At 37.7% G+C, this 26,877-nt stretch overlaps 1 protein-coding gene across 6 annotated transcripts in view; it reads right to left on the bottom strand.

The window, feature by feature from the left end:
* The window catches only part of LOC102411273 (DBH-like monooxygenase protein 1), a 321,541-nt gene extending 295,037 nt beyond the window's left edge, over positions 1-26,504 (bottom strand). For all 6 annotated transcript variants that reach the window (XM_044932879.2, XM_044932880.2, XM_044932878.2 and 3 more), the window contains exon 1: positions 26,364-26,504. The gene's annotated coding sequence lies outside the window, so the exon portion shown is untranslated. The remainder of the gene's footprint in view (positions 1-26,363) is intronic.
* Between the last annotated feature and the right edge of the window lie 373 nt (positions 26,505-26,877).

Below are 26,877 nucleotides of genomic sequence, written 5' to 3'. Positions count from 1 at the left end.
TGTCAATAAGCTTTCTGTACTCGGTACATTCATGAAGGGACATACAGAATACAAAAAGGTTAAAAAGGTAAGTTACAACTAAGTATTATTATGAAAATAGTACTTATCTTACACAGAACTTAAAAGGATCTTGGGGATCCCCAATTATCTCCAGTCAAAATGTTAAGAATCACAATTTTTACCATTAGAAATGTAACTCAGGTGACAGAATTAATGGATATTTACATTTTTTAAGAATTAAAAATAAGTTTGCAAATTTTATATCATCACATTTTTAAAAAAATTTTTTGACAACAAAATCCTACCACACCTGGTCGGCATATTTTCATTAAGCACTTTGGTGGCTTGAGAAAAGTGATTGGAAGATTTTTTAATTTTTCAAATTTATTAAGCAGCATCAGATCAGATCAGTTGCTCAATCATGTCGGACTCTTTGCGACCCCATGAATCACAGCACGCCAGGCCTCCCTGTCCATCACCAACTCCCAGAGTTGACTCAAACTCACATCCATCGAGTCGGTGATGCCATCCAGCCATCTCATCCTCTGTCGTCCCCTTCTCCTCTTGCCCCCAATCCCTCCCAGCATGAGTCTTTTCCAATGAGTCAACTCTTCGCATGAGGTCATAGTCTACCAAATATTTGGAGTAGATACTTGAATCTTATGGACTTATGTCACTGCTTTTGATACTTTATTATAAATGTATTTTTTATTGATTTTACTAAATAAGTTAACATGCTAATTTAATTGTCACATTCACAGTTTTTTACAACTTCAAAATGTTTAATATTAGAAGCTTTAAATTTCTTTAACTTTTTAACATACTAATTCTTTCTCATGTTGCGATAATGACATGTGTATGTTCAGTCACTTCAGTCATGTCCAACTCTTTGTGACCCTATGGACTGTAGCCCACCAGGCTCCTCTGTCCATGGGATACTCCAGGCAAGAATACTGGAGTGGGTTGCCATGCCCTTTTCCAGGAGACCTTCCCAATCCAGGGATTAAACCAGTGTCTCGTGCATCTCCTGCATGCAGGCAGATTCTTTACCACTGAGCCACCTGGGTCTTTAAATAGTCTCATCTTTTCCTAAATGAAGGATGATATCTAATTTTGTATTTTGAATTCTTCAACTAACTTGTATCAATAACTTGTTTTCTAAAAGTTTCTTAAGAATTTTGCAAGTAAAATACATATTTTTAAAAATTTTAGCCTCATGAAGGTGACTTATTACAACAATTTATCCTATGGCATGGTTTTATAACTTTAGTTTCCTCTTTATATATTTTAAATCTAATAAATATATTGTATTATATTATATACAATATATATTACATATTGTATATTTACAATATGATTCAAAACTAGGGCATGAAGATGGTATTTAAGATGCCTGAGATTTTTAGAAATTTTTTAATATCAGTTATTATAAATCCTGTGCCATTTCAAAGTCATTGTATCTTCTTCACCTTAACAGAAGTGGCTTTACAACTTTATATTTGAGGGTCACAGATAATTCCAAATCAATTTAACCTTTGACATCAAAATTGAGCCCACTGGAAAACTGCCTGCTTGCACCAAAGGCAGAAGTGGGTCAATAAGACATAACGCACACAGAATGACAGCTGGACTGAGACATGGCTAACTGGCCTTCAAACAGTTGTGAGTTTGAAACTTCGCTTCCCTGGCTGAATTTCTCTGTGATCTCTGCAATAAAAAGCATCTACTGCAATTACCTGGAGAAGGCAACGGCACCCCACTCCAGTACTCTTGCCTGGAAAATCCCATGGATGGAGGAGTCTGGTAGGCTGCGGTCCATGGGGTCGCACAGAGTCAGACATCACTGAAGCGACTTAGAAGCAGCAGCAGCAGCGCGATTACCTATGCACTCAGCCTAGTACTTTGCTTTTATGCTTGTTGAAGGCTTTAAGGTTTTGAGGGGTCCAGATTCTAACCCTTACAGAACCAAGACTGAAAATTCAACCAGGACAGAGAATCTGCTTATATTAACAAATAACTTACAATGCACTTGAATGATTCCACTAAACTAAGCAACAAAATGTAAATGAGAAAAGCATTAATAATTTCTATGAGACAAAATCACTTAGCTACAGGATAAAATAGTGAGTTTTTAAAAATATATCGGAAATGTGATATTTAAATAGAAATAATATTTCTGATACTTATTTAGTGTCAAATCAATGGAACAGATTTTATAATATAAAGATACATTAATTTTGATTTAAATATAGAAATGATGGTATACATATGTTTTTTTTATTTTTTTTTTAAATTTTATTTTTAAACTTTACATAATTGTATTAGTTTCGTCAAACATCAAAATGAATCCGCCACAGGTATACATGTGTTTCTAAAGTATCTATAGTTTATGTAGTTTGAATTGGTCTGTGACTTATTTATCAATTACTTTAAAATATACAAGCCCCAAAATTCTGTGGCTTAAAAGAAAGACTATTATTATTTTTTAGGATTCTATGGGTTGGAATTTGGGCTTGGCTAAGCTGAGCCATTTTTCTGACATATTAACTAAAACTGAGAGTCCAAGACAGTCTCACTCACATAAATGGTCCTTGGTGCAAGCTGGTGAGTTGCTTTTTGTTCTCTTGCCTTTCCATCATTGTCAAAAGAAGGACATTCACAAACTTGCCTGTTGGTCTCAAGAGGTGAGAGATAGGCATTATCCTCTATGTAGAAACTTCCAAGGAATCTATAAAAGAAGCCTACTAGAACCTGGGTTTCCCAGGTGGTGCTAGCAGTAAAGAACTTGCCTGCCAAAGCAGGAGACATAAGACACAGGTTTGATCCCTGGGTCAAGAAGACCCCCTGGAGGAGGATATAGCAACTGGCTCCAGTATTCTTGGCCTGGAGAATCCATGGACAGAGAAGCCTGGTGAGCTACAGTCCACTGAGTCACAGAGTCAGACATGACTGAAGCGACTTAGTGCTCATGCATGAACTAGAACTCAGAAGACTCTAGCAATGTTGAAATATACCTTGTAAACATATATGTCTTCTGCATTGCAGGCAGATTCTTTACCAACTGAGCTATAAGGGAAGATCTACACACCAACAAGGGAATATGTTAAAAATTTCCCTGTTATACAACCCATCCATTCTATTCCTATTTTTTTCCAAAAAATAGAAAAAGGAATAAAAGCATATGCCCACCCAAACACCTCTACAAAAATGAATGACTTAAAATTTTACACTAAGGTCCACTAATAGAATGGATAAATCAAAATTTGTGTCCATCTTTTGAGTTACTTACAATAAGAATGTTCAATTAATATTTTTACTAGGCGGTATCCCTATCATTTGTGTTTTAACTCCCAAATACTTTGCAGCATATAATTTTCATTTACTCAACAACAGCATGCGTCACCTCATGATCTTACCATTGCTACATTAAAACAATTATTTTTATAATTGTGCATTATCATTATCCCCTCCAAACTTTTGGTACAATTAACACCAACCTCACTAAATTCAAACTTTAGTTCTTGTATCCCTAATATTTAAGGCCCTAAATGAGTGTGCTGAAGATTAAAACCTCCAATCAAATGACCTTTGTATCCTTAATTTATTTACATCTTTTAGTATTTTGTCTTATCAGCAGGCTTCCCTGGTGGCTCAGAGGGTAAAGCATCTGCCTGTGATGCGGGAGACCCAGGTTTGATCCCTAGGTCGGGAAGATCCCCTGGAGAAGAAAATGGCCACCCACTCCAGTATTCTTGCCTGGAGAAACCTATGAACAGAGGAGCCTGGTGGGCTACAGCCCACAGGGTTGCATAGAGTCTGACACGACTGAGCAACTACACACACACACACACACACACACACACACTTCTCAGCAATGAAGTGGTGATTTTTTTTTTATATATAGTACAGAAAGATTTTAATTTGATGACTGTAGTTTGAGCTCGTCTATTACTTTTTCTCAAAGAGAAGGGAATACCAGACCACCTTACCTGTCTCCTGAGAATCCTGTATATAGGTCAAGAAGCAACAGTTAGAACCAGACATGGAACAATGAACTTGTTCAAAACTGGGAAAGTAGTACTTCAAGGTTGTATATTGTTGCCCTGCTTATTTAACTTATATGCAGAGTACATCACGTGAAATGCCATGCTAGATGAAATTCAAGCTGGAATAAAGATTGACGGGAGAAATTGCCAGTCCAGGTTCGATGCATGATACAGGCTGGTGCACTGGGATGAACCAGAGGGATGGTATGGGGAGGCAGGTGGGAGGGAGGTTCAGGATGGGGAACACGTGTATACCCGTGGCGGATTCATGTTCATGTATGGCAAAACCAATACAATATTGTAATGTAAGTAGCCTCCAATTAAAATAAATAAATTTATATAAAAAAGAAATATCAATAACTTCAGATGTGGAGATGGCACCACTCTAATGACAGAAATTGAAGAGGAACAAAAGAGCCTCTTGATGAAGGTGAAAGAGGAGAGGGAAAAATCTGGCCTCAAATTCAACATTCAAAAAACTAACATCATGGCATTCAGTCCCATCACTACATGGCAAATAGATGAGGAAACAATGACTGTAGCCATGCAATTAAAAGATACTTGCTTTTATTCTTTGCCAAAGGAAAGCTATGACAAACTTAGTGTATTAAAAAGCAGAGACATCACTTTGCTGACAAAGCTTTATATAGTCAAAGCTATGGTTTTTCCAGTAGTCATGTACAGATGTGAGAGTTGGACCATAAATAAAGCTGAGTGCCAAAGAATTGATGCTTTCAAACTGTGGTGCTGGAGAAGACTCTTGAGAGTCCCTTGGACAGCAAGGAGATCAAATTGGTCAATATTAAAGGAAATCAACCTGAATACTCACTGGGAGCACTGATGCTGAAACGGAAGCTACCCAACTTTGGCCACCTGATGCCAAGAGCCAACTCATTAGAAAAGACCATGATTCTGGGAAAAATTGAAGACAGGAGGATAGGGGAATGACAGAGGATGAGATGGTTAGATGGCATTCTCGACTCAGTGGACATGAGTGTGAGCAAACCCCATGAGACAGTGAAGGACGGGGAAGCCTGGTGTGCTGTGCAGTCCATGGGGTCACAAAGAGTCGGGCATGAGTGACTGACTGGACACCTATTTTTCCATCTCAGTATATGGGTAATATTCATCAGCTATGGCTAGTTGAGTTACAGACTAAAGAACATCTACTTTCCTCCCTTGAAGGACAAGTTCTTTAGCAGAATATACTGTCCATTTCTTCATTCCACTTGTTTGTTCTCCAACCTCTTGGAATGGCTAATTTAGTTCAGGAAACATTCATTACTCTGAAATTAGTATTTTGAACGAACTTTAAAAAACTCTTTCCTTGAAAATACAACTGCACATAATTCTACATACTGTTGTAGATAATATACTTTCCAAGGATAACAAGTGTTTTGCTGGCAATTACATAAATTCAAGTGTGGGATTCTTTCTCCCAAATTAGACAAATAGCTGGCTAGTTTAGATCTTGAAAAATGAAAAATTTTCAGTTTCTGTGACAAAAGCTTAATAATTTAAAAACTTTTGAGAGCTACTTTGTTGTTACAGGTGTTACAGCTTTGTTTTTTTTTTTTTTGTTTTTTTTTTTTCTTCTAGAAATTTATTTATTTATTTATTTTTTTAATTTTATTTTATTTTTAAACTTTACATAACTGTATTAGATTTGCCAAATATCAAAATGAATCCACCACAGGTATACATGTGTTCCCCATCCTGAACCCTCCTCCCTCCTCCCTCCCCATTCCATCCCTCTGGGTCGTCCCAGTGCACCAGCCCCAAGCATCCAGTATCGTGCATCGAACCTGGACTGGCAACTCATTTCATACATGATATTTTACATGTTTCAATGCCATTCTCCCAAATCTTCCCACCCTCTCCCTCTCCCACAGAGTCCATAAGACTGTTCTATACATCAGTGTCTCTTTTGCTGTCTCGTACACAGGGTTATTGTTACCATCTTTCTAAATTCCATATATATGCGTTAGTATACTGTATTGGTGTTTTTCTTTCTGGCTTACTTCACTCTGTATAATAGGCTCCAGTTTCATCCACCTCATTAGAATTGATTCAAATGTATTCTTTTTAATGGCTGAATAATACTCCATTGTGTATATGTACCACAGCTTTCTTATCCATTCATCTGCTGATGGACATCTAGGTTGCTTCCATGTCCTGGCTATTATAAACAGTGCTGCGATGAACATTGGGGTACTCGTGTCTCTTTCCCTTCTGGTTTTCTCAGTGTGTATGCCCAGCAGTGGGATTGCTGGATCATAAGGCATGTCTATTTCCAGTTTTTTAAGGAATCTCCACACTGTTCTCCATAGTGGCTGTACTAGTTTGCATTCCCACCAACAGTGTAAGAGGGTTCCCTTTTCTCCACACCCTCTCCAGCATTTATTACTTGTAGACTTTTGGATCGCAGCCATTCTGACTGGTGTGAAATGGTACCTCATAGTGGTTTTGATTTGCATTTCTCTGATAGTGAGTGATGTTGAGCATCTTTTCATGTGTTTGTTAGCCATCTGTATGTCTTCTTTGGAGAAATGTCTATTTAGTTCTTTGGCCCATTTTTTGATTGGGTCATTTATTTTTCTGGAGTTGAGCTGTAGGAGTTGCTTGTATATTCTCGAGATTAGTTGTTTGTCAGTTGCTTCATTTGCTATTATCTTCTCCCATTCTGAAGGCTGTCTTTTCACCTTGCTAATAGTTTCCTTTGATGTGCAGAAACTTTTAAGGTTAATTAGGTCCCATTTGTTTATTTTTGCTTTTATTTCCAATATTCTGGGAGGTGGGTCATAGAGGATCCTGCTGTGATGTATGTCAGAGAGTGTTTTGTTTATGTTCTCCTCTAGGAGTTTTATAGTTTCTGGTCTTACGTTTAGATCTTTTTTTTTTTTTTTTTACAGACTCCTAATTACAGTTCATAATAACTTATCTAGCAAGTGAATACCCTACATAATATATTTTCCTTGGAAAGAGAACAATTTTATCTTTTGGAAATGCCTGAATCTGTAAAACTAAGCATTTGGGGAGGGGGTGGCTACTGACCTGTACTGACCACTAAAAAAAAAGATTGATCTAAACTATTCATCCTTATTATTGTAACAGAATTCCACTATGCTTTTCACGTTTCATGAGGAAAATAAGTTTTTTCACAATTCAGAACAGGCACAGGTGTTCATTACCTTTTCTGAAAAGGTAGTTACAAAGGCACTTATCTCTAATAATGGAAAAATGAAAAGGATTCAAAGAATTACGCAGATTGGTTAAAAGGCAAGAATATTTTTGTCATAATCTATAGTGTATTTGGTTAAACTGTGTCATATAATTCCTAAGGATGGACCTTGCTAAGTGAAAGCAGAAAAAAACATCTTTTATCCACAGAAGATTCAGCTAGAAAAACCATTATCTCCATGAAGAACATAATTTTGAGGACCTTGTGAAAATAAAAGTGAGAAGCAAACCAAAAAGCCATCTTTACTCCATTTAAGAAAGCAAAATTCAGTTGTATTCTGAATTTGGCAGTATCTGCAAGTAATTATCTGGAGACATATATTTGAGAAACCCTTAAATAGCAGTTATAATTACTGTAGCAAGAAGAGATATCATTCTGTCTAGATTTTGTAAGCTGAAACATTTCTCTTGTAATTATTTAACCAGACTCTTTAAATTATAAGCTAACTTGATTGTTGGAGCTAGAATTTTGACTTTAAAGCTGAGTCTGACAATACTCTCTGTCTGCCTCTCTTCCCTGTAGTAGTCTTCAATTTCCATTCATTAATGGGGTGTGGCAATAAAGAACTCATCAGTTGCCTGGAAGTAAGTTTTAACCATTACTTACTTGCCACGGAATGGAAACTGGAAGCATCAGAAACAGCCACAACCCCTGAGTTGTCTTCCTCCATGAATTCATATCAGTTATCAAATAATATTTGAGATAGTCATTATATATATTTTCCTGACTAAAAGATATACTTGATTTTTTAAAAACCTTTTTAACCATCCTAAGTTAAACAGGAAGCACTGGTGCAAAACAATGACCAAGGAAAGTAGAGAGACAGATGAATAATTTCTTAATATTCAATCTATAAAACACCACTTTAGGTATTCCAAATTAGCCAACCTGAACTTGTGGAAGAACATAGCGAAAGAAACTCCAGAGAATCCCCTGACGATCCAGTGGTTACAACTGTGCTCTCACTGCCAAGGGCCTGGCTCAATGTCTGATCAGAGAACTAATATCAGCCACACAGCATGGCCAAAAAAATAAGAAAGGTAAATCTACCTTTGAATGGCATTGCATTCAGATGTCTTTATTTTTTTTATTAAATTAATTAATTTATTTTAATTGGAGGCTAATTACTTTTCAATATTGTAGTGGTTTTTGCCATACATTGACATGAATCAGCCATGGGTGTACATGTATCCTGCCATCCTGAACCCCCCTCCCACCTCCCTCCCTATCCCATCCCTCAGGGTTATCCCAGTGCACCAGCCTTGAGCACCCTGTCTCCTGTGAGATGTCTTCTTTAAAAGAATAAAAAAATTTAAAAAATTTTAGTAAATATATATGTGGGCAACTTGACCTTGGAGTTGACCTGAATGACATTTTCCAGGTTCAATCTCTCAACAGTTCTTATCCATAAAGACTGGTTGATAGTACTCGGGGGAATAACACCTGGTTTGCATCTTTTTATTTCTAGAAACTAACACTTATTCTAGAATGTGGAAGACAGTATTTACTTGAAAATGAATGAATCTGAATTATTAATATAACACCTAACCTGTTTAAAATATTTCATAAGAATCTCCTAGATTTTAAAAGTCAGTATGGCTATGAGATCTTTGGGGATCTTTTGAAGGAGGTCATTATTATCTTCATTACCTGCAACATAGTTTGGCCTCAGGTAAATAGCAGGGAGGGAACCCAGCTTCGCCCATCAACAGAAAACTGGAATAAAGATGTACTGAACATAGCCCCGCCCATCAGTACAAGACCCAGTATCCCCCTCAGTCAGTCTATCCCATCAGGAAGCTTTCATAAGCCTCTTATCCTTCTTCATCAGAGGACAGACAGACTGAAAACCACAATCACAGAAAAATAAACCAATCTAATCACATGGACCACAGCCTTATCTAACTCAATGAAACTATGAGCTATGCCATGTAGGGCCACCCAAGACGGACCAGTCATGGTGGAGAGTTCTGACAAAATGTGGTCCACTGGAGAAGGGAATTGGTAAACCACTTCAGTATTCCTGCCTTGAGAACCCCATGTATAGTATGAAAAGGCAAAAAGATAGGACACTGAAAGATGAACTCCCCTGGTTGGCAGGTGCCCAAAATGCTACTGGAGATCAGTGGAGAAATAACTCCAGAAAGAATGAAAAGATGGAGACAAAGAAAAAACAACACCCAGTTGTGGATGTGACTAGTAATGGAAGCAAGGTCTGATGCTGTAAAGAGAAACATTGCATAGGAACCTGGAAAGTTAGGTCCATGAATCAAGGCAAATTGGAAGTGATCAATCAGGAGATGGCAAGAGTGAATGACGACATTTTAGGAATCAGATAACTAAAATGGACTGGAACAGATGAATTTAACTCAGATGACCATTATATCTACTACTGTGGACAGGAATCCCTCAGAAGAAATGCAGTAGCCATCATGGTCAACCAAAGAGTCTGAAATGCAGTACTTGGATGCAGTTTCAAAAACTACAGAATGATCTCTGTTCGTTTCCAAGGCAAACCATACAATAACACACTATCCAAGGCTATGCGCCGATCAATAATGCTGAAGAAGCAGAAGTTGAATGGTTCTATGAAGACTTACAAGACCTTTTAGAACTAACACCCAAGAAGATATCCTTTTCATTATAGGGGACTGGAATGCAAAAGTAGGAAGTCAAGAAACACCTGAAGTAACACACAGATTTGGCCTTGGTATCTTCTTGGTACCAAGTACAGAATGAAGCAGGGCAAAGGCTAACAGAGTTCTGCCAAGAGAATGCACTGGTCATAGCAAACAACCTCTTCCTACGCACAAGAGAAGACTCTACACATGGCCATCACCAGATGGTCAACACTGAAATCAGATTGATTATATTCTTTGCAGCCAAAGATGGAGAAGCTATATACAGTAAGCAAAAACAAGACAGGGAGCTGACTGTGGCTCAGATCATGAACTCCTTATTGCCAGATTCAGACTTAAATTAAAGAAAATAGGGAAAACCACTAAACCATTCAGGTATGACCTAAATCAAGTCCCTTAAGATTATACAGTGGAAGTGAGAAATAGATTTAAGGGACTAGATCTGATAGACAGAGTGCCTGATGAACTATGGACAAAGGTTTGTGACATTGTACAGGAGACAGGAATCAAGACCATCACCAAGAAAAAGAAATGCAAAAAAGTAAAATGGCTGTCTGAGGAGTCCTTACAAATGACTGAGAAAAGAAGAGAAGCAAAAAGCATGGAGAAAAGGAAAGATAATAACCATTTGAATGCAGAGTTCCAAAATATAGCAAGGAGAGATAAGAAAGCCATCCTCAGTGATTAGTGCAAAGAAATAGAGGAAAACAACAGAATAGGAAAGACTAGAGATCTCTTCAAGAAAATTAAAGATATGAAGGGAACATTTCATGCAAAGATGGGCTCAATAAAGGACATTAATGGTATGGATTTAACAGAAGCAGAAGATATTAAGATGAGGTGGAAAGAATACATAGAAGAACTATACAGAAAAGATATTCACAACACAGATAATCACAATGGTGTGATCACTCACCTAGAGCTAGACATCCTGGAATGTGAAGTCTAGTGGGACTTAGGAATCATGACTATGAATAAAGCTAGTGGAGGTGATGGAATCCCAGTTGAGCTATTTCAAATCCTGAAAGATGATGCTGTGAAAGTGCCGCACTCAATATGCCAGCAAATTTGGAAGACTCAGCAGTGGCCACAGGACTGGAAAGGGTCAGTTTTCACACCAATCCCTAAGAAAGGCAATGTTAAAGAATGCTCAAACCACTGCACAATTGCACTCATCTCTCAGGCTATAAAGTAATGCTTAAAATTCTCCAAGCCAGGCTTCAGCAATACGTGAACCGTGAACTTCCAGATGTTCAAGCTGGTTTTAGAAAAGGCAGAGGAACCAGAGATCAAATTGCCAACATCCGCTGGTTCATGGAAAAAGCAAGAAAGTTCCAAAAAAACATCTATTTCTGCTTTACTGACTATGCCAAAGTCTTTGAACTGTGTGGATCACAATAAACTGTGGAAAATTCTGAAAAAGATGGGAATACCAGACCACCTGACTTGCCGCTTGAGAAATCTATATGCAGGTCAGGAAGCAACAGTTGGAACTGGACATGGAACAACAGACTGGTTCCAAATAGGACAAGGAGTACGTCAAGGCTGTATATTGTCACCCTGCTTATTTATTTATATGCAGAGTATATCCTGAGAAACACTGGGCTGGAAGAAGCATAAGCTGGAATCTAGGTTGCCGGGAGAAATAATAATAACCTCAGATATGCAGATAGCACCATCCTTTTGGCAGAAAGTGAAGAAGAACTAAAGAGCCTGTTGATGAAAGTGAAAGAGAGTGAAAACGTTGGCTTAAAGCTCAACATCTAGAAAACCAAAATCATGGCATCTTATCCCATCACTTCATGGCAAATAAATGAGAAACAGTGGAAACAGTGGCTGACTTTATTTTTTAGGGCTCCAAAATCACTGCAGATGGTGACTGCAGCCATGAAATTAAAAGACGCTTACTCCTTGGAAGGAAAGTTATGACCAACCAAGACAGCATATTCAAAAGCAGAGACATTACTTTCTGAACATAGGTTCGTCTAGTCAAGCCTATGGTTTTTCCAGTAGACATGTGTGGATGTGAGAGTTGGACTGTGAAGAAAGCTAAGTGCCAAAGAATTGATGCTTTTAAACTGTGGTGTTGGAGAAGACTCTTGAGAGTCCCTTGGACTGCAAGGAGATTCAGCCCGTCCATCCTAAAGGAAATTGGTCCTGTATGTTCATTGGATGGACTGATGTTGAAGCTGAAATTCCATTACTTTGGCCACCTGATGCTAAGAACTGTATCATTTGAAAAGACCCCTATGCTGGGAAAGATTAAAGGCCAGAGGAGAAGGGGACAACAGAGGATCAGATGGTTGGATGGCATCACCGACTCAATGGACATGAGTTTGAGTAAACTCTGGGAGGTAGTGTTGGACAGGCGCCCTGGCATGCTGCAGTCCATGAGGCTGCAAACAGTAGGACACGACTGAGTGACCAAACTGAACTGATAGTAATTAAGTCTAGTATATATGACATTGCAAAAAGAAAGATGTCTGGTGGCTTATTAAATACTAAAACTTCCTTGTGCGTTTTCTATTCCAAGTAAACTGCCTGCTCCTTGCTTTCAGTTTAAATATTTGATGCTCCCTCTTGACTGATATCTCTTCTACATAAATTAATATTTACATACTCTACAAAACTCATTTTCAAGAACTCAGATATCACTTTTATTTCACCAGTGCATTTCCAGTGACCAAAATAATATCCAGAATAGTTTCCAAATAAATGTTATTTCAACAAATATACAAGTTAATAAATAGAGATAAGTAAATAAATAGGAGTCATGTCCTTAATGAGAGCCAAAGCCCTTTTCTACTTTATTTTATATGGAGAAAAGTGCATCCTACCTACATGAAGTGTATCCACATGTACATAAACTGAAAAACATACACCAGTACAGGTCTGCCTAGTAGTCAAGAATTAAGAACTCAAATATATTTTTCAAGTAGTCTTACTTGTCATCCTTTTTCTTCTAAAAAAGTCAGTAAATTCATTCTCAGATTTGACATGCAAAGTTATTTATAATGGATAACATGCAAAGTTATTTATAATAGATTTATAATGGATACTGTATTTTCAAATGAATTTTAGAATAGACTATTTTGATTTACGTAATATTTAGTTTGTGCAGAATGACTATATCCATACATACCCCACACAACTGCCACATACTTACTTACACTGAGTCCAAACACACATGTGTAATGAACACAGATCACATATTCCCAAAAGCTCAAAGAACAGACATATTTTGTAAATATGAGCCAATTTTTCTGCCATTAATCAGAGGCTATTAGAGAGGAGCTGTAAGTTGGGGTTTCAAAAGACCAGCTTTGGGACCAATGATTCACCAGAAGGACTCTCGGAACTCGGAAAAGCTGTTATACTCATCATCCTAGGTTATTACACATATGCTGCTATGTCACTTCAGTCGTGTCCGACTCTGTGCGACCCCATAGACGGCAGCCCACCAGGCTCCCCCGTCCCTGGGATTCTCAAGGCAAGAACACTGGAGTGGGTTGCCATTCCCTTCTCCAATGCATGAAAGTGGAAAGTGAAAAGTGAAAGTGAAGTCACTCAGTTGTGTCTGACTCTCAGCGACCCCATGGACTGCAGCCCACCAGGCTCCTCCGTCAATGGGATTTTCCAGGCAAGAGTACTGGAGTGGGGTGCCATTGCCTTCTCCGATTACACATATAGGTACACATATATTCCAGCAATGGGAGAAGTGTGAAGAACAATGCCTGGGAGAAACCAGACACAAACTTCCAAATGTCCTGTCCTAGAATTGCATGAATTCACTTGTTTTTCATAGCAATGATGTATTATAATATGTGTAAATCATTGCCAACCAAGGAAGAACTCCCAAGTCTCAGTATCCAGAGTTTTACTGAAATTCAAACATACGGGCATGCATCTGTATAACTGGCCTCAGCTGCTCAGATGCCAGCTGCCCAGAGCAAAGAAAGACATTACTCATAAATTATATTGCTAGCATAAACTCTCTGATCAACTGATACTACATGGCCCAAGGTTTCAAACGTACAAAGAGAGAATTTCACCCTAAATCATACTGTTAGCATAAACTATTTAAACAAATGGTAGTGAATGTTGCAAAGGCCTCTGGCAGATAAAACACTCTTATCCTGTATAATATTGTAAGGGCTTAGATCTCAGGAACCAGCAAAGGACCTTGGTCTAGGAACCATTTTCCTAGAAATATGCAGGGTTTCCATAACCCAACCAACTGAGTTAATTTTTTCCTGAATTAACTGATTTAAATCTGGCCCTTGAATGCCTTCTATTGGAAAATACATGATAATATTTTCTTGGGTATTGACATTTAGTATAGCATTTATGCACCTGATAAAGTAAAAGGAACAGCATTTTGCATTTGCTTAACATTTCAGGGAGCTAGTGTGGTATAGGCTGGACTGAAAAAATTAATCTATTCTATAGAACCATTACATGTATTTTCATATTTTATGTTATTAATTACCCAATTTCCCTCCTTAATCTATGTACCATGTGATAAGCTTGAACAGGAATATTTAGCATAGAAACAAGCTGATGGTTAGCTAAAGCCAGTTTTTCCTTAGGCAGTAATTTTCCATCAGAATACAGTTTTAAAAGACTTTAACTTGATCCCCAATATTTTGATAATCAATACCAGTATTATCATAGAACTTATTTACATATTCTTACTGACTATGACAGTATTCCACTATATCACTGTATAATCTTGGTAAAGGTCAGTTTCATTACAGAAGAAATCAGTAAGAATTACAGAGATATTTACTATGCCTATCTAGTATAATCAACCCTTGATCACATACTCGCTTTTATTAATAGACATCATGACAACTGACTGGGATTCAGTTGTGGGTTCCAAGTCAGTTGGGGACAAAGCAAGAAAACCTCCTAGTCCACATGTTTATATACTGAGGTTGTTTTGATTTTTTTTTACTTTATGCAAGCAGGTCTTTAAGAATCCCTATCTACAAATGTTATACATGATACTTCCTATGCTATTGTTTAGTTGCTAAATTATGTCCAACTTTTTGCCACCCCATGGACTGCAGCATGCCAGGCTTTCCTGTCCTTCACTATCTCCTGGAATTTGCTCAAACTCATGTACACTGAGTCAGTGATGCTACCCAACCATCCCATTCTCTGTTGCCTCCTTCTCCTCCTGCCTTCAATTTTTCCCAGCATCAGAGCCTTTTCTAATGAGTTGGCTCTTCACATCTATGGAATACATAGTCCCTATTTATAGGAAATTTGAAGATTATTAGAATCTTGACAATATTAATCTTCTGAATCATGCCCCTACCCAGGTTCAGCTCCAAATCAGTTCGTCTTGTGTTGGATTGCTACTGGACCTAAGCTAACAACTTGGTGGTTGTAGCAAAGCCCAAGTTGGTCAGTGCAGTGTCAACCAGCATGACAGGAATTATTTTACAAATAGCATAAAATTATCTGATGTAAATACTGTGACCTTTCTGTATAACTCAGTCATGTCCGACTCTTTGTGACTGCATGGACTATTCAGTCCATGAAATTCTCCAGGCCAGAATACTGGAGTGAGTATTCTTTCCCTTCCCGGCGGATCTTCCCAACCCTGGGATGGAACCCAGGTCTCACGCATTGCAGGTGGATTCTTTATCAGCTGAGCAACCAGCTGAGCCTAACTCTACATTACAAAAGTGTAAATTCTGGTATAGAAACATAGCTTGCCATGTCTATATAACAATGTGGAATAATTTTATTTTTGTAAATGTAGAAAATTAATTCTAATTGGAATAAAATACCAAAATCTATCTATAAGGTATAAACTTAACCTCTTAAAATATTCCTTTGTTTTTAGCTTTGAAGCTGGCTATTATCTATTGGGCACCTTTGATCACAAACATCTGTCAACACTCGAAATCACAAAATTTCTTCTGATTTCTTTTATATTTTAGAAGGTGGAGAGTAGACACAGAGTTAGATATAGGTTAGATTACTCTGAGGTCCCACAGTTTATTAAGCAACTTTTTGTGAAAACACTATTTTAATTTAAATAACAGAGGTTGCTTTAATGAACTGTAGGATAAGACTAAAGCTTTAGGTAAGCTTCAAGGTGAAAGAGAAAAGTTTAAATAAAGTATGTTATTTTTTTAAGTTTTATCTTAAATGCATTTTTTTAACTATATGGGAAATATTTTATGAGTATAATTAGTTATTTTGAAGGTTATTTCTCTTAGCAAAGAGGTCAGAAAGTGACATTAAATGTAGAGTATGAAAAATTCTTTTAGATTAAAAAATTTAAAAAGACTATTAATGTTATTTTTTCTTATTGTGCAATAGGAAAAATAGAAGAGTTGATTACATATGTTAAAATATAGACTTAGTGTGCCAGACCTGTTAGAAATTATATTCTTGGGGGTACCCTGATTTTAATTATGCTTCCTTTCTCAATTTTTAAAAAATAAACCTTATATACCTGTGGCGGATTCATTTTGATATTTGGCAAAACTAATACAATTTTGTAAAGTTTAAAAATAAAATAAAATTTAAAAAAATAATAAAAAAATAAATAAAAATAAGCCTTGATTAGATTTAATAAGGTGTTTAGATATGTCTTAATATCATTTATGAATTAATAAAACCCAACTAACTTAATATTTATAACATTCATCAAGAAACTAAGTCTCTACTTTCATAGAGATTCACTAACAATGTTGTTAGCTCTACAGAACTGTCTTCATGGAACCTATATTGTGCTATAGTTCATAGAGTTCAGTGGACTTGTATAAATGAAATCCATTTGAAATCAGCATCTTATATGTAGTGTGTGTTTATTAAATTTAATAAACATAGGTTTATGTTTATAGAGAAATACTTAAACCCACTAATACTTCTAGTGAAATTGGCAGTGGTAACTGAGAAGTTGCACAGAAAATGGTTAATGGAGATGCTTCACATCACCAAACTGAAGTTATATGAGATAATAGCTTTGAGATAAAATTGAAATGGATAAATTAACCTAATCATATTTTATTAAGTGAACAATTTTTAGAAGTTGGAATACATCAATGCAAATGCCTAGAGAAATTAAACAAGCTATCTCTTACTGAAAAACAATTTTTTTTATGTTTCCTAGAAAAGTGGGTCAGCTATGAACTATTATTTTATAAGCATAATAAATTAGACAAGTACATTTTTAAAAGTAATTACCGAAGTGTATTCAACAATATTAATGTCACAGAAGCATATGAAATTTGAAATGAAAAGGTTCAAGTTTGGATAAGAATGGAAAACTAAAATATATCAAAATGCCATAAAATTACATAATTTAAAAAAAAACCTGAAATAATTCTTTAAAAATGCAAAGGATGGAAAAGGAACACACACTCAAAGAAAGGGGAAGTAGTAACAGATAAACTTCAAGCACAAAGTCAGCAAATACAAAGAAATTGGAGCATCTTCAAAATTAATCAGGAAAAAATTAAAGAAATGCTTTCAGAATTGCTGGGATATTCTTCAGCTCTCCACATATGTATCAGTTGTTGGTAGCATGATCAAACTATAAAGCACTGCAAGCTAATTTCTTTAAAAATAATTGATGTTATTTAGGAAAGGAAAAGAAATACATAAAAGGAATCAAACAAAACCTGAGGTAAAACCTTCCTACTTCAAAGACACCAAGTGTGAATTAAGTAAAAGAGGAAAATAAATAGTTCTCTCTTACATTTGCTCCAGACTTAAATCTAGATCTGTCTGAAACTCAAGTGTAGAAACTGGCGACATTCACTGTAGGTGTCAAGGTTGGAGAAGAAGAGCAAAGTCTCAAATTATGAGCATCAGAAAGAATGGACATGTAAATGAGCTACACCTTCATTTCACTAGGGAATGAACACATTTTGTCCTACCAAAATTTCAATGAAGGGAACCAGCATAATTAGAGGCCATATTAAATTACAAGTCAAAAAAACATATGCATTTTCAAGTTGAATAGTCATCAAATAATCATTAAATATTTTAGGATAATACAAACATACAAAGAAAGACATTAAACTCAGTACACATAGCCTCCCACTCCCTGAAAAAAAATGATTCACAGAAGAAAAACTAAAAAAAAAAAAAGTATAGATATAATTTCAGAGATATTAAAGAAACTATGTTATCATTAAAATATCAAAGTAAAAATGTTATACATTTAAAAATATTAAATAAAAAAGTTATAAGGTAATCATAGTTAAGGAGAGTAAAGAAAGATATAAGGAAATTTTAACCTTGGAATTAAAAACCTTAGTGCTTCAATTAAAAGAATATTTTATATTGTAGAAGTGAAAAATGAAAAAGATCCAAGAATTACAGCTGAGAATGCAACAAAGTCAAGGAGAAGAAAAAAAAAATATTTAATGGTGTTTAGGAGATATGAAATGAGAGATTCACTATGAATTTAATCAAATTGCTATGCCACTGTTGCTTCCCAACTTCCTCAGGAGCTTTCTAGGTATAATCTGAAACTGGCATCCACACTCAGAGGGCAGGGAGAGATCAAAGAGGCAGACCTCTCCAGATTGATGGGGAGCCAGTTTAATAAGCCAGGGAATGTAAATACTTCTCTTGGATGACTGCAAGATGAGTAAATTTCTGCACCTGCCCACCAAATACTAAAATTGTACATAGAGGCTTTACTTGAGTTCAGTCCAGACAGTCTTGGCACACATTTCTATTTCAAAGTTGTATCCTTGCAGCAGATTCTGGGAGCAGGGAAGGGCAAGTGAAATGTACATTCAAGGATGAGGGAGAAGAGAAAGAGAAAGTGTTAGCCACTGAGTCATGTCTGATACTTTGTGACCCCATGGACATTGCCTGCCAGGCTCTTCTGTCCATGGGATTCTCCAGGCAAGAATACTGGAGTGGGTTGCCATGTCCTTCTCCAGGGGATCTTCCTGACCTAGGGATTGAACCCGAGTATCCCACATTGCAGGCGGATTCTTTATTGTCTGAGCCACCAGGGAAGCCCTGAGGGAGAATGGAGGGAGCCTGTAATTGTCTCGCCCAGGTCCACCCCTCCCAGGTCAACCGGTGGTCATGTCTCCTTGATGATCTCCTCCAACAGTCATCTATTCTACGGCAAAATCCTAGCTACAACTACTCACCTTTCACGCAATGAGGAATGCTGTGAAAAATAGAGTTCATCATCTATTTTCATCAGTCCTTCCCTTCCCTTCACACTCAGAGTGAAATGAAAATGTTGAGTAATATATAGGGATATATTTTATCATTCTTTGTTAATTGATTGCTTTTGGGTTAGCATTTGCAAAAAAAATTTAAAGTTTATGGACTGGAACTGAGAAAATGCATATCATTTACAGAAAGCATATAATTGAAATTCAAGGAAGTATGAAAAACTGTAGATTTTTATTAACACCAGAGTGCAACCACAGTTATATATAAGAATATAATGACAACATTTATAATAATTTCATGTCATTCAAGGCAAAATTAATATTAGCATAATTCTACAGATGAAGAGGAATCCTTCTTGTACTGCCCATATATTGTTTCAATGGATCATGAGGAAAGTTTTAACTGACCATGTGGGAGGATGTTTTGGCAAGAGTAATAAATAAATACAATAGTTTTATATAATGCTACCTGCCACTGCAAAAAGCTCTGGAAATAAGTTACAACTAGCTTTTAAGAGAAAAGAACCCTAATGAGAAACCACTCAGCTCTAAAAGATATATCAAAACAACAAAAAGCAACAAAGAAAAAATAAAGAATAGTGGAATGATCTGGGATGAATGTTCAGAAAGCAAAATTTGGAAATTTAGAACATGGAGTTTTAGTCCACTTAACCCTGTTATTTGGAGTAGGAAATGGCAACCCACTCCAGTATTCTCGCCTGGAAAATCCCATGGACAGAGAAGTCTGGCAGGCTACAGTCCATGAAGTCTCAAGATTTGGACAACTTAGTGACTAAACCAACCCTATTATTATCTTCATTTGAGTCATATGTGATTTAGTCAGTTTTGGCTGCATTAAGAAAAAACATAGACTGGGTGGCTTAAATAACATAAAATGATTTCTCACAGTCCTGGAATGTGGGGAGTCCAAGATCAGAGTGTCACCATGGTTTGGTTCTGGAGCAAGTCCTCTTCCTGACTTGCTGAGTCCTGTTTTGTAGAAAAAATGCTCTGGCTTCTTCCTTTTAATAAGGACACTGATCCCATCAGGATGCCTCCACCCTTGTCCCTTGATTGCTTTGCAGAGGCCTCACTTCCAAATACCATCACGATGGGAATTACTGATTCAGCCAGTGAATTTTTAGGGAACATAAACATTCAGTCTATAGCAGTATGTTCAGGGAATAAAATCTTAATTCAGAGCAAACAGACTACAAGAAATATCAACGCTAGAAATGCCAGATATGCCTAAACTAAGGTTTCAATTAACATTTCTTTAAACTAGAGTATTATTATTGCTTTATTAATACCACTCATTTTTAAAGACTAAGAAAATGGAGTTAACAAAATTAAATTTTTCATCATGCCAGGACCTATGTATAGCTGCATCCAATTTGAATTGTTTCCTTATTAGAATCAACAATAGATGCCTTTATACTTTTTAAGCTTTTCAACATGATCAATAAAGAACACAAAAATCTTACTGTTATAGCATTGTTTTCATTTTATTAGTGTTATAAAACTAATATATGCACTTGAAAAGAAAATAAAACACACAAAAAAGTTCTCTTGGCCCACCTCGCCCGCATTTCATAACCCTCAGTTTTTTACACCTCTTTATGTATCAATTTTAGACACTACAAGAATTGACTCTAGAAAATAAAAGATGATAATTTCAGCTCACTTGACTAAACTATCATCTCCTGAGAGCCTCCTTCATATATGATTGAGCTTTTTTTAGATATACAATTGTTGCCATTAATTCAATTCGTTATTTTCATAAAATTTCTATAATATAAAATTTTGAAATATTAAGTTTATTCCTTCAAACTATTTGTTTCTTGAATCTGTACTATATGGGGATTCTTGACTATTTTGTAGGATAATTTTCCCTCCTTTATCATTGTCTTTATAACTTCATAGTTTATAAAGTACACATTTCATTTTATAAAGAAAACTACATTTTGCTGTTCACCTAAAATGTTTTTTCTAAAAATACAAACCAATGAAGAATGCTTGAATTAGAACAATTGCATAATTAATATTCAATGTAAAATGAAGTGATGATATATTTCTAGTGGAAAACTAAAAGCAGTTAAATAGCATAAAAAGTTTGTTGCTTGAGGTTATTTTTGTTATAACATGGATTTGTTTTGCTAGTGTTCTGAGAAAGGGATACAGAGGGAGAAGACATGTGAATATTTCCATTTTTTCTCTTAAAGATGTTTTTCTTATGCTCTCAGAATTCCTCTTATATCACATTCTGTTTTTGCTTTATGCATATATTAACTTTCAAAATACTTTTGAAGACATTTTTTAAGATTTTAAAAAATGTATCTCTCTCTGAGTAGTCTTTTTTTATAACCAATCTGTGCCCTCTAGATCTTCTCAGATCTAATGCCAAATGTGTTTTCTATCTGTTATATAATGGGCTGCCATCACATTACTCCGTTATGGCTCAGTAGGTGAAATAAATTTAAGCTCATGATGAACAGCTCTGCTCTCACAGTCATTTAGCATCAACCAGTAACATGAAAGGATTCACTTTACAAGTGATAAGTGATTTTTTTTGTGTGTGGCAAAATAAGTATTTTCTCCATAATCATAGAATTTTACCCTGTGATTCTCATAGAGGGGTGGTAAGGGCACCACCCAGCACTTTTATCTATCACAGAGAGCACCACAGGATCTGCTGGGTGATCATACCAGGTAATTATAAGCTGGCCACACAACTGATCCCTGCAGAGGGCTGGGTCTCATTTAGAGATCACAATGTATGCATGTATGTGTGCTCAGTTGTGTCCAACTCTTTGATACCCCATGCTCTGGAACCCACCAGGCTCCTCTGTCCATGGGATTCTCCAGGCAAGAATACTCGAGTGGGTTGGCATTTGTTCCCCCATGGGAATCGTCCCGACCCAGGGATCAAACCCATATCTCTTGTACCTCCTGAATTGGCAGGGAGATTCTTCACTGCTGAGCCACTTTGGAAGCTCAGAACTTGCAATAATCTTGATCAATAATGCCTTCAATTTCCGAAAGTCCACCAAGCAATGTGATTCTTAATAGCAGTATGTGAGACACAAAGTTTTGTGTTTTAAATTAGAGGGAATAGCTTATGAATGTGAGCAGGTGTGTCACATCTCCTCATTTTATGAAGTTTCTCTCCCATGCCATAGGATCAATGTTTCTACAGTTCATTTCAGTCACAACCAATTCTTTGCAACCCCATGGACTGCAGCATGCCAGACGTCTCTGTCCATCACCAACTCCCGGAGTTTACTCAAATTCAGGTCCATTGAGTCGGTGATGCTATGCAACCATCTCATCCTCTGTTGTCCCCTTCTCCTCCTGCCCTCAATCTTTCCCAATATCAGGTTCTTTTCAATAATTCAGTTCTTCACATCAGGTGGCCAGAGTATTGGAGTTTCAGCATCAGTCCTTGCAATGAATATTCAGGACTGATTACCTTTTGGATGGACTGGTTGGATCTCCTTGCTGTCCAAAGGACTCTCAAGAGTCTTCTCCAACACCACAGTTCAAATGCATCAATTCTTTGGACCTCAGCTTTCTTTATAGTCCAACTCTCACATCCATACATGACTACTGGAAAAATCATAGCCTTGACTAGACAGTCCTCTATTGGCAAAGTAATGTCTCTGCTTTTTAATATGCTGTCTAGGTTGGTCATAACTTTTATTCCAAGGAGCAAGCATCTTTTAATTTCATGGCTGCAGTCACCATCTGCAGTGATTTTGGAGCCCCCCCAAATAAAATCTGTCACTGTTTCCACTGTTTCCCATTTATTTGCCATGAAGTGATGGGGCTCGATGCCAAGATCTTAGTTTTCTGAATGTTGAGCTTTAAGCCAACTTTTCACTCTTCTCCTTCACTTTATTCAAGAGGCTCCTTAGTTCTTCACTTCCTGCCATAAGGGTGGTGTCATCTGCATATCTGAGGTTTTTGATATTTCATCTGGCAATCTTGATCCCCGCTTGTGCTTCATCCAGCCCAGCATTTCTCATGATGTACTCTGCATAGAAGTTAAATAAGCAGGGTGATGATATACAGCCTTGACATACTCCTTTCCTGATTTGCAACCAGTCTGTTGTTCCATGTCCAGTTCTAACTGTTGCTTCCTGACCTGCATATAGATTTCTCAAAAGGCAGGTCAGGTGGTCTGGTATGCCCATCTCTTTCAGAATTTTCCACAGTTTATTGTGATCCACACAGTCAAAGGCTTTGGCATAGTCAATAAAGCAGAAATAGATGCTTTTCTGGAACGTTCTTGCTTTCTCCATGATCCAGCAGATGTTGGCAATTTGATCTCTGGTTCCTCTGCCTTTTCTAAAACCAGCTTGAACATCTGGAAGTTCACGGTTCACGTATTGCTGAAGCCTGGCTTGGAGAATTTTGAGCATTACTTTACTAGCATGTGAGATGAGTGCAATTGTGCTGTAGTTTGAACATTCTTTGGCATTGCCTTGGTTTTGGATTGGAATGGAAGCTTACCTTTTCCAGTCCTGTGGCCACTGCTCAGTCTTCCAAATTTGCTGGCATATTGAGTGCAGCACTTTCACAGCATCATCTTTTAGAATTTGAAATAGTTCAACTGGGATTCCATCACCTCCACTAGCTTTGCTCATAGTGATGCTTCCTAAGACCCACTTGACTTTGCATTCCAGGATGTCTAGCTCTTAGGTGAGTGATCACATCACTGTAGTTATCTGGGTCGTGAAGATCTTTTTTGTAAAGTTCTTCTGTGTATTCTTGCCACCTCTTCTTAATATCTTCTGCTTCTGTTAGGTCCATACCATTTCTGTCCTTTATCGAGCCCTTCTTTGCATGAAATGTTCCCTTGGTATCTCTAATTTTCTTGAAGTTATCACTAGTCTTTCCCATTCTAATGTTTTCCTCTATTTCTTTGCATTGATCACTGAACAAGCCTTTCTTATCTCTCCTTGCTGTTCTTTGGAATTCTGCATTCAAATAGGTATATCTTTCCTTTTCTCCTTTGCTTTTCACTTCCCTTCTTTTCACAGCTATTTGTAAGGCCTCCTCAGACAGCCATCTTGTTGTTTGTATTTGTTTTTCTTAGGGATCATCTTGATCCCTGTCTCCTGTACAATGTCATGAACCTTCATCCATAGTTCATCAGGCACTCTATCAGATCTAATACTTTGAGTCTATTTCTCACTTCTGCTATATAATCATAAGGGATTTGATTTAGGTCATACCTGAACGGTCTAGTGGTTTTCCCTACTTTCTTTTTTTTTTTAATTTTATTTTATTTTTAAACTTTACATAATTGTATTAGTTTTGCCAAATATCAAAATGAATCCGCCACAGGTATACATGTGTTACCCATCCTGAACCCTCCTCCCTCCCCATTCCATCCCTCTGGGTCGTCCCAGTGCACCAGCCCCAAGCATCCAGTATCGTGCATCGAACCTGGACTGGCAACTCGTTTCATACATGATATTTTACATGTTTCAATGCCATTCTCCCAAATCTTCCCACCCTCTCCCTCTCTTCCCTACTTTCTTCAATTTAAAGAATTTCTTCAATTCTTCTGAATTTGCCAATAAAGAATTCAAGATCTGAGCCAGAGTCAGCTCCCGATCTTGTTTTTGCTGACTGTGTAGAGCTTCTAAATCTTTGGCTGCAAAGAATATAATCAATTTGATTTTGGTATTGACCATCTGGTGATGTCCATGTGTAGAGTCTTCTCTCGTGTTTTTGGAATAGGGTGTTTCCTATGAGCAGTGCGGGTCAGCAGTGGACTGCCACAGTGACAGGGGCTCTGGGTGCAGCAGACTTGAGTATGGCATAAGCCCTCTTGGAGGAGGTCGCCATTAACCCCACCTTAGAGTTGCCAGAACTTACACAGGACTGGGAAATAGACTCTTGGAGGACACAACAGAAACTTGTGTGCACCAGGACCCAGGAGAAAGGTGCAGTGACCCCACAAGAGACTGACCCAGACTTGCCTGGGAGTGTCTGGGAGTGTCTAGGAGTCTCCAGTGGAGTCGTGGGTCGGTGGTGGCCTGCTGCAGGATTGGGGTAATGAGCGTAGCAGTATATGCATGGGATCTTTTGAAGGAGGTCATCATTATCTTCATTACCTCCACCATAGTTTGCTGTTGCTGCTGCTAAGTCGCCTGAGTCGTGTCCGACTCTGTGCGACCCCATAGATGGCAGCCCACCATGCTCCACCGTCCCTGGGATTCTCCAGGCAAGAACACTGGAGTGGGTTGCCATTTCCTTCTCCAATGCAGGAAAGTGAAAAGTGAAAGTGAAGTTGCTCCGTCGTGTCCAACTCTTAGCAACCCCATGAACTACAGCCTACCAGGCTCCTCTGTCCATGGGATTTTCTAGGCAAGAGTACTGGAGTGGGGTGCCATTTTGGGCCCAGGTAAATAGAAGAGAGGGAACACAGCTCCAGCTCTCAACAGATCTGCACTAGAAGATCCTTAACTGTTTTCCCTAATGACTTTGTCCCACAACACGGGTATCATTTTTTCCCCTCCTGTGGGGGCCATGACTTTAGTTTAGAAGACTTGTTGAAACAATGTATTCATCTTTTGTAGCTTTTACTTAAAATTAAATCCTGTGTCTGATTTTCAGTATGTTTTGCTCCGAGTCTATAAGGGATCAGTTGCTTTAATAATGCCTTGGGGCATTAGTTGTTAGCTGTATGCCTGGATTTGTTGGTTGGCTATTCTGATTTTAGGCAGTTTGGGAAGGTATGTAAAGAATTTTACTGAGTCCTCTCACTCTACAATTCTCACAGTTTTGACTGCCTTCATACATTATAAATGATACTGCTACCTCAAAACACCAATGGTTCACCTTCTGAACACACCATAGTCAAGCGCTGTAGCAAATAATGCTTTATTTTATATTTTTTACCTCTCCATATACCACAAGTTATAACCTTCAATATCTGACCAATGGGTTAAATACCACCTTCAGAATCCCATCCTGAAACTATACTTTCTCAAGGGCCTCTACAACCAAGCGTTGTAACCTGGGTTTGCACCCTGAAGCAAAGCTGGAGTCAAGGGCTTGCATACAGGCAGATTACTTGAGGAAGTGACTCCAAGGAGCAGGAATGAGAGACTGTGACGAGGAAACGGGAGAAAAATGGTTGGGCTGCACCCCACAGGCCTATAAAGCCTGTGCTTGCCTAGCTTCAAGACCAAAGAAAGAGGACAGAGTCAGCAGGAGAGAGATCAGCAGTTTAGTGGATGGGGAAGCTTACCTGTCTGAGGCGAGGTCCTGGGCAGTGCCCCACTATGCACCGTGACCTGCAGGCAGGACTTGGCAGCAGTCTTTGCTCCTGCCAGGAGAGGAGCGATTATCAGTTACAAGGGGAATTGATTTCAGCTGGGCTCCCTAGTTACCAGGGAAACCAGTAGAGGAGCAAGCCCTTCACCTGGCCTTTGATGAGAACAATCACCAGCTGAGGCCTGAGGCAAATACAAAAGAAGATCAGTTACAAGCATAGGACAGAGGTAAAAGCAGGCACTGCTCAGGCAGGGGATACACAGAGAACAAGAGAACAGTCATCTTGAGTGGCCTGACCTTACCAAACACAATCCAGCTGTGGGTTATTGAGCTAAATACTATCCTGGGGAGCTAGAGTTTGATCCCACTGGGGCCTTTAAAGGGTTATGTAGAATGCACCTGAGAATTGACTCCTTGAGTATGTGTGGGTGTATGTATGCGTGTGTGTGTATATATATATGTGTGTGTGTGTGTGTGTGTGTGTGTGT

Source organism: Bubalus bubalis, chromosome 20 (genome assembly GCF_019923935.1).
Source record: "Bubalus bubalis isolate 160015118507 breed Murrah chromosome 20, NDDB_SH_1, whole genome shotgun sequence".
NCBI lineage: Eukaryota > Metazoa > Chordata > Mammalia > Artiodactyla > Bovidae > Bubalus > Bubalus bubalis.
Note: the sequence above shows the minus strand (reverse complement) of the source record. Positions and strands in the feature narration are given on the sequence as shown.